Source organism: Eptatretus burgeri, chromosome 11 (genome assembly GCF_056783735.1).
Source record: "Eptatretus burgeri isolate ZD-2024b chromosome 11, Ebu_testis_v1, whole genome shotgun sequence".
NCBI classification, from domain to species: Eukaryota; Metazoa; Chordata; class Myxini; order Myxiniformes; family Myxinidae; genus Eptatretus; species Eptatretus burgeri.
This window is the reverse complement of record NC_140971.1, coordinates 45,968,830-45,984,216: the sequence shown is the minus strand read 5'-3', so window position 1 is coordinate 45,984,216 and position 15,387 is coordinate 45,968,830. Positions and strand designations below refer to the sequence as shown.

The 15,387-nt window shown below is 42.0% G+C and overlaps 1 protein-coding gene across 3 annotated transcripts in view; it reads left to right on the top strand.

Annotated features, from left to right (window-relative positions):
• Positions 1-15,387, top strand: part of INTS3 (integrator complex subunit 3) — a 128,908-nt gene that overhangs the window by 28,919 nt on the left and 84,602 nt on the right. The gene's annotated exons all lie outside the window — the stretch shown is intronic.

Genomic DNA, 15,387 nt, shown 5'->3' with positions numbered 1-15,387 from the left:
TGCCAAAAGAGCCAATTTGGTCACCATAGAGAAAAAATTTGGTTGCCAAAAGAGTTGCAATTTGGTTGCTGAAAGACAATTTTATTGCCATAAAAAGGCAACTTGGAAATCAAAAGAAAAGCAATTTGGATGCCAGAGAAGAAGTATTTTGGTTCCTTTGAGTGAAACATTAATTCACTTTAAGATTTTCCCCCTGCTTACTTTTCTGGAGTTTGTAATACTGATAAATTAGATGAACTGATGCCATTTGCTGGTAATGTTATGAACATATTGTCGCAGTACTGGCGGAGAAGGTTAAACCCCCGATCCAATTTGTGGTGACAGGCGGTTAACACTGCCAACTCGTATAGGCGAGCGGTTTTCCTTAGGAGGCGGACACGTTTATCCTCGGAGATTATAACGCGCGCTGGAGGGGTATGGCGCGATGGCGGAGTGACGGAGGCACAGGTGGATGCACAGGGGGGGGGGGTTTATACTCGAACCGCACGACAAATACATGGACACAGCAACTTAAAATATCCATGGAATTTAATGAAAATAGACAAATATTTGCAAGGGACAATAATTCAGAGTGTAATAATATTTGTGAGATAAATTAAACCTAAAGTCGAGGCGCCTCTACACACAGACTTAAATACAGACAAGGGGAAACAAATTAATTGAAAATCCTTCCTTTATTCTGGCACTGAGCTTGGTCCAGAGATGGTCTTTGTGGAACTTGGAATCGAGGAGCTTTGTCCTGTACATGTAGACGCGCTCAAAATATTGCGCCAAGCCGCTCTCGCAGCGGGAAAAACGTATGTCAGACAATTCGTGAGTGGTATTCAATACTCGAGCTCAGAGAACCCATGTGGTTTCTTCGTGCGTCGATCGTTCTCACTGACCCACTGCTTTTCAGATGGTGCTGTCCCTTCGGTGACACACACAAGGCCCCGAAGTCCATCCCTCACGACCCAACCAAGAGCCAATGGCCAGCATCTTGCTAAGTAGGCAAGCCCATTCGCCTCAGCATGAATACAAGAATCGCGTCGTCTTCTTCATGCATTGAAGGAAAGCCAGCCGTAAAGCCCTGTTCTTGCAGGCCATCTCCTCGCTCCATTCCCTCTCGACCGCATGTGCCTTTACATCGGACCCGTCCAACAAAGCCAACCAACTCTTCGCTTCTCTATTTACGTCACACCGAACAACCGTTCAACCTCCGGGGCATGGCTTGCTCACACAAAACCAGGGAAGGTGGGGCCTCTTCCTGCTCGGCACGCCTGACTCGCTTGTAAATGCAAAAACGTAGGAATAAGTCACAGGGGCAATCACATACTGAGGGAACTTATCCTTAATTTATATCTAATTAACACCACCCCCCCCCCCCCCGTTTGGTGGCACGTAACACTTAAGCTCACAGTTTCCCTACTTAATTACATCGAGATATCTCCTACACATCCATGGACCAAACAACTATTCATTCCTAACTTTCCGATTAAATTCCTCCATCTACCCCAACAACCATACCAATATTATCTTGGTAAACATATTTTATATTGCATACCAAATTGAATCTTTTTCTTTTTTCCTAATTATATAACATTTTGTGGAGCACCTGAAAACATCTTCAACGAGAACAGCACTCGATACAGTGCATTCCTCCTCCAGGAAGAGCAGTTTACATTTTCTATCCCACTCATCGGCCAGATCTGCATCCAAAACTTAACCAAAATCGAATCAGCTTATTCTTGTCACCTACCCAACTCATCCAACTGGTGTTGTCATATATAACTCATCCACAACTTTTTAAAATATGCTTCATATTGTTTTTGGCCCCATTTCTCAATGATGAAGCATCACTTTAAAAATTAAATAATTCTCGTATCCAGTTCCCGATTCGGATCTTCACCAAAATTGAACCAATTCGTCATCATCAGACACCCAACCTGTCCACCAAGTTTCGTCTGAAGCCATCCACAACTTTTTGAGATATCATGCTCACAAACAAACAGACATGGGTGTAAAAAAATAACCTCTGTCCACCTTTGGTGGTGGTAACTAGAACGACATTCGGCAAAGCACATACCTCTGCGAGGCTGAACAGTTTACATTTTGTATCCCATCGATAGACCAGATCTGCATCCGGACCTTAACCGAAATATAATCAGCTTGTTCTTGTCACCGACCTAAGGCCTAGGTCACATTTGCCACGGCGGCCGTGGGGTCTCCAAAATCTACGGCCACTAGCAATTACACGGCGGCCGCAGTATTTCCAGTTACACAATGTAGCAGTCACATATGTTTTTATTTTTCGGGGAGCCGCACGGCATATTTAGGCCTTAGTCACATTTGCCACGGCAGCCGTGGGGTCTCGAAAATCTACGGCCACTATCAATTTTACGGCGGCCGCAGTATTTCCACGGTCACACAATGTAGCAGTCACATATGTTTTTATTTTTCGGGGAGCTGCACGGCGTATTTATAAATTGTGGAGACCGAAAACGTGGGGTTGCCGTACGGTCTTTGATTTGATGTCGCACGGTGACCTTAGGGCGTTCCTGCAGCGGCCATAGAATTTTCAAGGCAGACGCAACGTGCCCGCAAGGCGACCACAAGCTGACCGCAGGGGGACCGCAGGGGGGCTCTAAGGTGAACGTGCGGCCAGACGGACGGTACCGAATGGGTTAATTTTTTTTTTTTTACCAGTTTTTTTTTTCGGCATGTCGAATTGCTACGGCGAACGTAGAAATGAAAAGGTTATAACCCCACGTTATAATTCCACGGCGACCTTATGGCCTATAAAATATAGCCATACGGCGTAGGGCCACCCTGAGGCCACCTCAGAAACTCTGCGGCCGTCGCACCTTTCTGTCACTTCAGAGGGCGTACGGCCGCCGTATCCTCGCCGTAGAGCAAATGTGACTTAGGCCTTAGGTCTTAGAAATTGGGGAGACAGAAAACGTGGGGTTGCCGTACGGTCTTTGATTTGATGTCACACGGTGACCTTAAAGGGGCCCTGCGGCGGCCATATAATTTTCAAGGCAGACACAAGGTAGCCTCAAGGTGCCCGCAAGGCAACCGCAGGGGGCCTTAAGGCGAACGTGCGGCCAGAGGGACCGTAACGAATGGGTTAAAAAAAAATTTTGTACCAGTTTTTTTTTTCGGCTTGTCGAATTGCTAAGGCGAACGTAGAAATGAAAAAAGTTATAACTCTGCGTTATAATTCCACGGCGACCTTACGGCCTGTAAAATATAGCCATACGGCGTAGGGCCAACCTGAGGCCACCTCAGAAACTCTGCGGCCGCCACACGTTTCTGTCAATTCAGAGGGCATACGGCCGCCGTATCCTCGCCGCAGAGCAAATGTGACTTAGGCCTTAGGTCTTAGAAATTGTGGAGACTGAAAACGTGGGGTTGCCGTACGGTCTTTGATTTGATGTCGCACGGTGACCTTAAAGGGGCCCTGCGGCGGCCATAGAATTTTCAAGGCAGACACAAGGTAGCCTCAAGGTGCCCGCAAGGCGACCGCAGGGGGCCTTAAGGCGAACGTGTGGCCAGACGGACGGTAATGAATGGGTTAATTTTTTTTTTTACCAGCTTTTTTTTTTCGGCTTGTCGAATTGCTACGGCTAACATAGAAATGAAAAAAGTTATAACTCCGCGTTATAATTCCACGGCGACCTTATGACCTGTAAAATATAGCCAAACGGTGTTGGGCCACCCTGAGGCCACCGCAGAAACTCTGCGGCCGCCGCACCTTTCTGTCAATTCAGAGGGCGTACGGCCACCGTATCCTCGCTGTAGAGCAAATGTGACTTAGGCCTAACTCATCCACCCAGTTTTGTCATAATCTATCCACAACATTTTGAAATATAATGCTATATATCCATTTTGTTGGCTTTATCTCTCAATGGAGAAGAATCACGGAACAAAATTGTTTTGTCTTTAATTCTCATATCCAGATTGGGATCTGGCTTGCCACCAAAATGGAATCAATTTTCTGTGTCTCATACCCAGCCTGTCCACTGAGTTTCGTCCCAATACGTCCATAACTTTTTGATATAGCATGTGATATATCTTTGTTGGCCTTCTCTCTCTCAATGGTGAAAAATCAGGAAAAAAAATAGCATCCGAATCCAGATCTTCACCAAAATTTAATGAATTCGTCACTGTCGCAAACGCAACCTGTCCACCAAGCTTCGTCCAAATCCGTCCATAACTTTTGAGATATCCAGGTCACAGACAGACAGTTGACAGACAAACAGACAGACAGGGGGAAAAATATAACCTCCATCCACCTTCGGTGGTGAAGGTAATTAACACTTGATGTTTGTCAAATTCCCGCCACTAGAATCTGCTGGTTGAGTGAGAGTTCGGAAGATGCTAAGACTCATCAATATACTGTAACGGATGTCACCTCGGATAACTCCGTGAGGCCGACACATCTATAAAAAGATCACGGACACCATCTGCAACATTCACCTCTAGCCGGATCCTCGCCCCCAGTGTTGGTTTACCATACCTGTGAAATGATCAGCAGATAGGAAACCGTGCCGATGGGCACGCAACAGATGTCAATTGGCCGAGCGAACCAACGCTACGCGCCCTACCCTATCATCTATCATGTACCAATCAATCGCTTGGGCTAATTACCCCCAGGATTGCTATATCGTGACCAAAACGCAAACAGGATAAGTCAAGACACTGTTCTTTATTGCCCATGTTGTTGATTAAAGCAAGCAAAGCAAGGAATGGTAGGAGAACAAGCAATTTCAATGCAGGCAAGAAATGGCAGGAAAACAGGCACTAGTAATACAGGTACGAATATACATATGTTCCAGGCACGTCTACATTTCCAAAATTACCCCGTAACACTGCTCACCCCCTTCAAATCTTAATCAATCACTTATCACCTGCACACTTACAGTGGCATGCAAAAGTATTTACCCCTCCAAAGTTTTCACATTTTGATGCCACATGAGCTTATTTCATCATGCTTTCAAATCAAAGTGAATATATAGTGTCTTCACAAACTACTCCAAAGTGAAATGGCTGGAAAATGCAGATAAAACATGATAAAGTTTGCTTAACAAAGAAAATCAGATGATTCGCAGTTACATTAGTATTCAAACCCTTTGCCTAATTAACCCTAAATCACTTCAGTAGTAAATTATATGTTTGAAAGGTTACAAAACAAGTGTAATAGTTTTCACCTGTATTTCATCAGTGGCTTAAATTAAACAATAAGCTCCCCGACTTATCCAAGGAGTTTTAAGGTGCATCTCACTTGGTCAACCAACAAGGCAAACATGAACACGAAGGAGCTTTCCAAAGAAGTCCAAAGAACCGGAGACTTCCGGTTCCGGTTTTGGAGCAGCGAGAGGTCTCCTTCGGGGCTCCCTGCTGACGTTCTCAAAGCTAAGTTTCCGGTTGTTATTTGTCCCGTTTTAACTGTTTAATTTTCTCACCTACATGTTACTGCGTGTTGCTAGTTCGGTTTTGTTTCAAAAATCGTGCTATTTTGTGAGTATTTTTGTCGACGTTCTTACCTGGTGCTTGAGGCCTACCGGTTCCACCCGGTGTTCGATCGTTTTTTTTTTGTTTGTTTGTTTTTTCTCCCCATTACCTTCAATTTCTATCCTCCCCATTACCTTCAATTTTGATCCTCCCCACTTTCCAAACATCCCCCATTCTCCCAACTAATCTCTTTCTTATCTCAAAAAAATAAAAATAAAAATAAAAATACCCTACAACAACAACAACACGCTCACCTTCTCCCGATTCTGCTTCTTCTTCTTCCTCTTAACTTCCTCCTCGTCTTCTTCCTTGATTTTTTTTTTGCACTTCCATGACCTAATCTGTTGAACTCTCTCATACATTAATATTAACAACAACAAAAAATATATATATATATATATATATATATATATATATATATATATATATATATATATATATATATACCCAACAACAACAACAACATGCTCACCTTCTCCCGATTCTGCTTCTTCTTCTTCTTCCTCTTAACTTCCTCCTCGTCTTCTTCCTCGATTTTTTTTTTTTTTTTTTTTTTTTACACTTCCATGACCTAATCTGTTGAACTCTCTCATACATTATTTTTAACAACAAAAACGATCTTATAATGCTTCATCTTCCTCTCTCACACATGTGGTACTCTTTACTGTTTCACAATGCACTACTCTTCTGCTATTTTAACAGACTGCTCTCATTTCGACCTCTCCTTCATTCCTTGCCTAAAAAATCCAACTATTACAGCGCTTCTTCTCTCCATGCTCTGAATTCGCCTTCATTGCATCCATCAAGAATTGTGTTAAATCGCATCTCTGACCTAAAACTTTTAAAAACCACAGTTTGCCATGGATGCTCGCTTTCCATCAACCATTCTTTTTTTCCAACTTCAGTGCCAACTCACCCCCCTCACCCCTCACTCTCACTCTCAAAGCAACCATCCCACTCTTCTACCTCCCAGCCTCCCTCTCACTTCTCTCAAATATTCCCCCCTCACCTTTCTCCCACCTTTCATCCCTCTCACTCATCCTTCTCAAAGTTGCCCCCCTCTCATCCACTAACCTGCCTCCCTCCACTGCCCTCTCACCTCCATCTCTTCACTCCACCTCCTCAAATCCTCAACTGCCTTCTTCCTTGTCTCTTGTCCCCCTTGCCCCCAGCACCACAGAGCCTTTTCTCCTCCTCATTTGGCCCCTCCCCTCGCTATTCTGCAATACCCCACACTCCTTCAGCAACCCTCCTTACCTGCCCCCCTCGTCCCTTGTCCTACCCTCCCCCTCCCCCTCCACCTCCTGCACCCAAAGCCTCCTCCCCTCCCTCTTCCTTAACAGTATGGACCTCAAACATCCAGGGCCTTCGCTCAAACCTTTCAGATCTTTCCATACAGGTTGCCACTGACAAACCAGACATTATCTGCCTAACAGAAACTTTCCTCTTCCAAGACGTGTCTGACTCCCAAGTATCTCTCCCTGGTTACTCCCTCTTACGGTATGACAGACCTGAGCCTCGTCCTGGTGGAGGTGTTGCTCTCTTCATCAAAGACTCTATTCCTCAGTCTCCATGCACTGCTCTCACTCCCCCACACCCCCAGGAATACCTCTGGCTTCGGCTTCCCCTCCACTCCCACCTCATGTTTATATGTGTACTGTACCGTCCACCGAACAGTGATGACTCCATCTACACCTCACTATCCGAAAACATGGACCATCTTCTATCTTCTCATCCAAACTCTCTCTTCCTCTTATATGGTGACTTAAATTGTCATCACGCCAGTTGGCTAGGTGTGGGTACCTCTCTCACCTGCCATGGCACCTCAGCAAAAGCTTTCTGCGACTCATTGGGACTGACTCAATCGGTCAACTTAATGACCCGGATCTCAACCAATGGTACTCCATCTCTTCTGGATCTGATTTTGACAAATTTCCCTGACAATATCTGCTGCTCTTCCTCCGCTCCAATTGGTTCTTCTGACCACGTCCTTGTCAAAGTGGACATCTCTGTGGCTGTTATCAGAGAACCACCTCACCGCCGTCGAGTCTGGCATTTCACTCAAGCCGACTGGCAGGGTCTCCGAGCAGCCATCAAACTTACAGACTGGTCTCCTATCACTACTTTCTCAAACATCAACTCATCCTGGGAATTCTTTCAAAGAAACTTGCTCTCCCTCATGCACAGATTTATCCCCTCTCGTGTTCAGTTGTCTTACCCTTCCTCCCGCCCTTGGTTTACTGAAGCTTGTGGCGAGGCAGTTGTCCTGAAACAACTTGCCTTTGCCTCATGGAAAGCAAACCCAACTGAGGGCAATCTCAGTTCTTTCCACAAAGCTTGGAACAAGTGTGTATCTACCCTCAGGAGAGCCAGAAAACAACATCTTTCTCATCTCAAGTCTGAACTCTCAAACCTCTCTCCCTCCTCAAAATCCTGGTGGCGTTTAATCAAATCTGTTTCTGGTGTATGTTCCCCCTCCATCCCCTCCCTTACCTCAAATGGCCGCACTGCTGATTCCACACGTGATAAAGCTGAATGTCTAAACTCGGTGTTTGCAGCTAAATCTTGTGTGCTAAACCCATCACTATCTCTACCCACTTTACCCAGTCGCACCCAACTGTCCCTGGACTCTGTATCCTTTTCTCCTGACAAGGTGGAGAGCTTGCTTTCAAACCTCGAGTCAGATACTGCAACCGGTCCAGACGGCATCAGCCCACGTGTCCTCAAAGCCTGCTCTTCTGCTCTTGCTCAACCTCTCTCTGTTCTATTCACCCTCTCATTTGCCCAAGGTCATCTGCCATCTGCTTGGAAATCTGCTAACATCACTGCCCTGCATAAAAAAGGTGCAAAAACAGATCCCTGTAACTATAGACCAATCAGCCTTCTCCCAATCATCAGCAAGGTTATGGAATCCATCATCGCTTCAGACATGAAATCCTTCCTCTTCTCCGATGGCTTGATTTCCAATCATCAATTTGGTTTCAGACCAGGTCACTCTACCCTGGATATGCTGCTTCTGCTCTCCCATCAATGGATGGAGGTCCTCAATGCCAGACAGGAAATCCGAGCCGTATCCCTGGACATATCACGTGCTTTTGACACAGTCTGGCACCCTGCCCTACTCACCAAACTCTCTTCCCATGGTATTCAAGGCCATCTCCACTCATGGCTCGCAGACTTCCTCTCCTGTCACAGTCAACGTGTGGCCCTAAATGGAGTTCTTTCATCCCCTCTTCCTGTGCAGGCTGGAGTTCCTCAAGGTAGCGTTCTGGGCCCTGTTCTTTTTCTGGTTTTCATCAATGATCTCTCGGACTCTCTGGAAAATCCTCTATTTCTCTTTGCCGACGACTCCACCCTCTAAAGTACCATCTGTCATCCCTCAGACCGGCAAGCAGCAGCTTCTTCGCTCACTGCAGATCTGGATAAAATCACAAACTGGTCCAACACGTGGAACATGTCTTTCAATCCAGAAAAATCTCACACTCTCACTATGTCTCTTCGAAAGGACCGTTTACAAAACCCCCCCATCCACTTTCTCAACAATCCTCTGGAAGAAGTCTTTTCTTTCTAGCTTCTAGGTCTCACTATCTGCCATGACCTTTCCTGGGAAAGCCACCTTTCCAACCTGGCCTCCAAAGCCAGTCGCAGACTGTGAATCGTCCCTCGTGCAAAGTCCTTCCTCGGCCCTCTTGAGCTCCTGACCACTTACAAAGCTTTTGTCCGTAGCCTGATGGAGTACTGCTCTCCCCTCTGGGCTGGTGCTCCTGCCTCCCACCTTTCTCGGCTTCACGCTGTCGAAACCAGGGCATTTAAGATCATCGGCATCTCCCGCAATGAAGCTGAGTCTTTGGGCCTCTCACTCAATCACCGCAGGTTGGTCGGTGGTCTTTCTGTCTTCTACCGACTCCTCTCCAGCCTTGCCCCCCTGCTCTCTCTGCGATTTGTCCCCACCACATTTCCACAGGGCGCTCAAGGTCCGCCAACAACCCCCTTCTGGTAAAACTACCAAAATCACGAATCACTGCTCATCTTCACTCTTTCATTCCTCTTTTTTCCCGCCTTTGGAATAAACTTCCTCACTCTATTCTTTCCCATTCTTCCCTCCAGGCTTTCAAAACAGCTGTTCACCACCACCTCTTATCTTCCCCCATCCAAATCCTCGATCTTTTCTACCCCCGATAATCCACCCAAGCCCGCTTCCTTCATTTCTCCTGCTTTCCTTCCTGAAAGTCCCTGAAATGTCTATCTTCTCTTCGCCATGTTCCCCGTCCCATCCCCATCCCTCTCCCTTCCACAGTTCACCTAATGTGTCTGTTCCCCACTGTTTTGTCCCTTCCACTCCCGCCCCTCTTGTCTCATGCCTCCTTGCTGTGAGTTGTGTGTTCGCTCTCATACGAGCCTCGACCAAGGTATACAAAGAAAAAATAATAATAATAATAAGTCAGACAAAAGTGGTGAAGCACCGTTCAGGAGAGGGTTATTAGAAGATTTCAATGTCACTTATTGAGTACGGTGAAATCCATCATTAAGAAGTGAAATACGTATCATACCACCCATACTCCATCCAGATCAGGTCGCCCATCCAAGCTCAGCAGCCGGGCAAGCAGGAAACTGGTTTCGCATGTCACTAAATCCAACAATGGCTCAAATATCTGCAAGGTTCAATGTCTGAGATGGGGGTCAGTGGTCATCAATCGACAAAATCGCATTCCCTTCACAAAGCGAGCCTCTATGGACAGTTACCAAGAAAGAAGCCATTACCGAAAAAGATGCATCTGTAAGCTCATATGGAGTTTGCAAAAAAGCATCTTAATGATGTTGCAGGCATGTGGAGAAAAGTTTTATCGTCGGACGAGACAAAAATTGAACTTACTGTTCTAAATGCAAGGTGTTACGTCTGGCACAAGCCTAATACTGCACATCATCCAGTCAACACCGTCCCTACTGTCAAGCATGGCAGCATCATGTTATGGAGCTGCTTTTCATCAGCAGGGACTGGCAAGCTTGTCAGGATAGATGGTGCAAAGTACAGGAGAATCCTTGATGAAAACCTGCTTGAATCACCCACCCATGAATCTGAAACTGGGTAGGAGATTCACATTTCAGCAGGACAATGATCCGAAGCACAAAGCTAAAGCCACACTGGAGTGGCTGAATAAGAATAAAATAAATGTTCTTGAGTGACCCAAAGTCCTCGCTTGAAATTAATTGAACATTTATGGCGAGACCTGAACATTGCAGTCCATCGACGATTCCCATCAAACTTGGCAGAACTAGAGGAATTTTCATGTGAAGAATAGGCAAAGATTTCACCATCTCACTGTGCAAAGCTGGTGGAGACATACCCAAAAAAACTCCTAGCAGTCATTGCTGCAAAAGCTGCTTCCAACAAGTACTGACCTCAGGTGCTGAATACTTTTACAATCAGTGAATTTTGATTTGTACATGGTTTTTGCAGGTATTCCTGCCATATTGAATTGGGCTGTGTTTGTCTTGTCGAACACAGTCATTTGGTGGTGTGTGTGTGTATGTGTGTGTGTGTGTGTGTGTGTGTGCATGCGCGCGTGCGTGCGTGCGCGCGCTCCACTATGAGCTTTAGATCCTGCACAAACAACTGTAACGTCCTTCAACTATAACAGTATTTATTCTGATCTCTTCAGTTATGAATAAAAAAATTCATTTGGAAAAATTGTTTCTACATAACTTGAAATTCATCTGTATGTGGCATGATTGGTCAGGGGTGAATGCTTTGGCAGGCCACTGTATGTGGTGTCAAACATTCACCCAAAATAAGTGAGAGAGGGGTGAGGGGCAAAAAGAATATGTGGTAATCAAAATGAAGATCAATTTTCTGCACCATAAGTCAGGGAATTTTGTTGGTTCTGGGACTATCCCATTTCCCCCATTAACTTTAATGTTAACTCAGGATTTCACAATTGATAATTAATTTAGAAAGTTATTGGATTTCTACTCAAAAATGATTGAAACTAATGGGACATTTTACTGTGATAATGTCATTCAAATATCCTCAGAAATGAATTTGGTATGAATTCACTGTGATTTGATTGATGGTGCTTATAACGGTGGAGTAAGAACAAATAAAACATTTTCATTCAGCGCATACTGAATTCAGCGCATTCAGCGCATACTAAGAGCGCATATATTATACTCCACTCCATTGGAGTGGAGTATAATGAAATCTTGTATATCTACCTGTGTCAGGAAAAAACAGATAGAGAGTAAATGTTCGGATAATTGATCAAGATAATCATATAATTTCCTTCAATGGAGAAATTGTGTCCATCAGAATTCATTTACATAAAGTTTTCCAATTAATAAATGCAATGGTTATTGTGAGGAAACACGAGTTGAGAAAATATAAAATAATTAATAAAGACGGGGATGGGATGTTCCTTTCGCCATGCTATAAGAGTGAAGGTCTGTATCTTGGTAGAGGACACTATAAACCTAAGAGACAACAGGATGTTGGATATCAATTTATAAATAAAGGAGATGGGATAATTGATACTCTAATGGGTATAGGTTCAACTATTCTTCAACATAAAGACCTAATAGGTTCAACCGCTTCTGCCGTGGGAAACATTACGGGTGCTATAAAAAATATAAAAGATGCTCAAAAGGAATCCCATAAATTACAAGCAATCAAATAAATTAAGAAAGGCAAAACTCAGTTGTCTCCCCAAGAAAGAAAGAAAATAATCCAAATATTAGGGTCGGGGTTTCAAAAGTTTTAATTTTTTTTACTAAATAAATACAAGTATGGAAGCAATTGATAGTATCTATGATTTGGATGATTCCATTATCGTCTCAAACTCTACTAAAAAGGAAGACTACTTCAATGTAAATTCTATAATAGAAACAGACTGGAACACAAACAGGACAAATGACTTTCAAATGAGTAATCAACAAACTTACTTGAATATTGCTGATAGTTTCTTGTTTTGTGAATTTATATTCACTAAGGCTGGGAATAATACAAATGCCACCCTCATAAATGATTTCTTCTGGAAAATGTTTGACAACATTCATTTGTATATTAGAACTCAAGAAGTTAAAGTGGATGATTATGTCTCTGCTACATCTGAAATGTTGAAATTTCCACTATATTCGTTTCATGATAGAATGGGTAAGGAACTGCCAAAGGTTTTATTCCTGATACGGCAACTGGAACAAACGCAGACCCTGGTTATGGTCAAAGAAGGGCAATATATAATGATTTTACAAAAGCAAGAAATAGTTTTACTGTTGCAATCTCCCTGAAAGGTATATTTGGATTTTGTGATGATGATAAAGTTCTGCATGGACTTAAAATTTGATTTCAACTACAAAGGAATGATGATGAAAATAGACTGCCTTTTGTTTTTGCTAATGCTTTTGCTGCCCAGAATAAATTTTTTGTTGATGAAATTAGTTTGTATATTAGTGAATACACTCCTAATCTAAAGATGGAAGAGATGTTGAATAGAAGACTTAACTCAAAGAAAGCACGATATATATCATTCCTGAAAAGAAGATGTCAACACTTTAAACTGAATCAAACCACCTGCACGTAGAATTTGGGTATTCTTGAAGGAAAGTCATGATACCTATTACTCATTTTAAAGAAACCAGATGGAGATCAGGCTACTGATAAGAATAATGTTTTGAGTGATGATGCCAATGTGAAACAAGTTTGGGTTTCTCTTTATGGAACATTTTATCCATGAGACAGATTGAAAATTGATTTGGATAAAAACGATTATGCTGAAGCTTACAAGTCTCTCCAACAGGTTGGTGAAAGCAAGAGTAATAAGAACTCATTTTGGTTATGGTTGCATTTGAAAGCCTATGTACAATCTTTACAGTTGACCTGAGTTCTCAAAAGGAAAATATAAAGTTTAATGGAGTGGATACTTCCTTGTATATTGAAAGAGAAGAGAGTGAAGAAGTTGATGCATATTGTTTGCTTTTGGAAGAAACGGAATTACAGATTAATGCAGATAATGGTGTTATGATGAGTCTCATAAGTTTTTGATAAATAAATGAGTAGGAAAGTGTGAATTGGGGTACATGTTAACCAAATCAATCTTGATAAACTAAAATTATGCTTACAAAATCAAAAGCCTTGTATGATTAACGTTACTAGAATTCAGAGAATAGGAGCTGTAAGAATTGATGTTTTGCTTCCTCGAGAACAGGTGAAAATCTTGAAAGATACTGGCTCAATTAAAATATTAATGTCAAAACCTATGCTGAAGAAATTTTCAATCAGGGAGACGAGTGGAGGATTTATTATATCCCTCCCTCTTTTATTGGCAGGTATTGGTGCGGTGGGAGCTTTGACTGGTGGTATTTCCACAGCGATAAAAACTGCAAATGAAAGGAAGGCTCAACTCCAGACTCAAAAAGAGATGGAAAGATATAACAAAGAGTTTGGGAAACAAATTAGTGGAAGTGGTGTAACTGTAGTTTTTGTTGAAAAACTTGAAAACCTACCTGATAGAGCAAAAACTTTAGTTGGAGACGTGCTTTCTTTCTTTCGTACAAGCTGGTGTAAAAGGGGTAATGGATTATATTTTTGTCATAAATATATGGGTATTGATGAGTGGTTTAAACAATTTGGAAAGAATACAACATCAAATATAGAACTTGCCGAATATTGTAACAAAAACTAAAAATTTATTATGTGATTATTTGTATGAGGGACGAATTCACAAAGTTGTCTAAAAATGCAAAGAATATTATTATGAATTTAGAAGATAATAATGGGAATGGTTCTCATTGGGTTTGTATTCATAATAGCTGAGACAAATATTATTTTGACAGTTATGGTCTTCCACCACTTGTTGAATGAAATTCTTATGGAATGGTGTTTATCATACATTTAAAGTCCAAGACTTAAAATCTAATTGTTTTGGACAATTATTTTTATACATATTATTTTATCTCAACAAGAATCAGGATTTTTATGATATCATTATTAATCTAATATAAATGACTGGTAATTTGGTAGGAATAGGTGTAATGTATTTTTATGTTATAAATTAATAAAGTATTGAATGAAGAAGAAATCAAAGAGAAGTTAGAGAAAATAGATAAGTTTGTAAATATATATGATTATTAAAATGAGTGATTTTGGCATAAAATATAAAAACTTTACAATTAGAAAAGCTAAATAACAAATATTTTGAAAAGGTTGTTACTACAAGGAAAGGAATAGTAGATGAAACATTTTCTACCTAATATATGGATGACAAATTGAGGAGTTTTTTAAGGATGCTTTTTGTTTTACTAAATAAGATTCAAATATAAATGTTGAAAGTCAAAAAGGCTATCTCGCTCAGCAGGAAAGTTAATGAATAAAGTTTAGCTTTCCTCATAAATAAATACAATGGTTTATTGCCTTAAATGTAAAAAGAAAACTGATACTAAAACGATCTCGTACATTAAAAGTTTAAAAAAAAGATTTATACGAAAGGGGATATGTTCGGTGTGTGGAAGCAAAAACAGTGAATTTGTCAAAAAGAGTAAATCTAAACATGATAACCATAAAACTGTGGGAGATATACAAAAGCTTTTATCGGCGAGTAAATTTTCAACAACTGGGATACCATGGGAATTGCGTCTACCAGGATATTCTTTCTGTGGTCCAGGAACAAACTTGGACAAGAGGTGAAATGAAGCTGACAATCCTAAGCCATGGAGCAAACCTTAAAACAGGGTTGATGAAGTTTGTATGAAACACAATATTGATTATGGAAATAGCATGACATTGGAAGAAAAACACGAAGCTGATAGAAAAATGTTGAATAATTTGTCTTTGATACAAAATCCAACATTAAGAGAAAAAATGGATAGTTTCATAGTGAGACAGTTGATAGGTGCTAAATT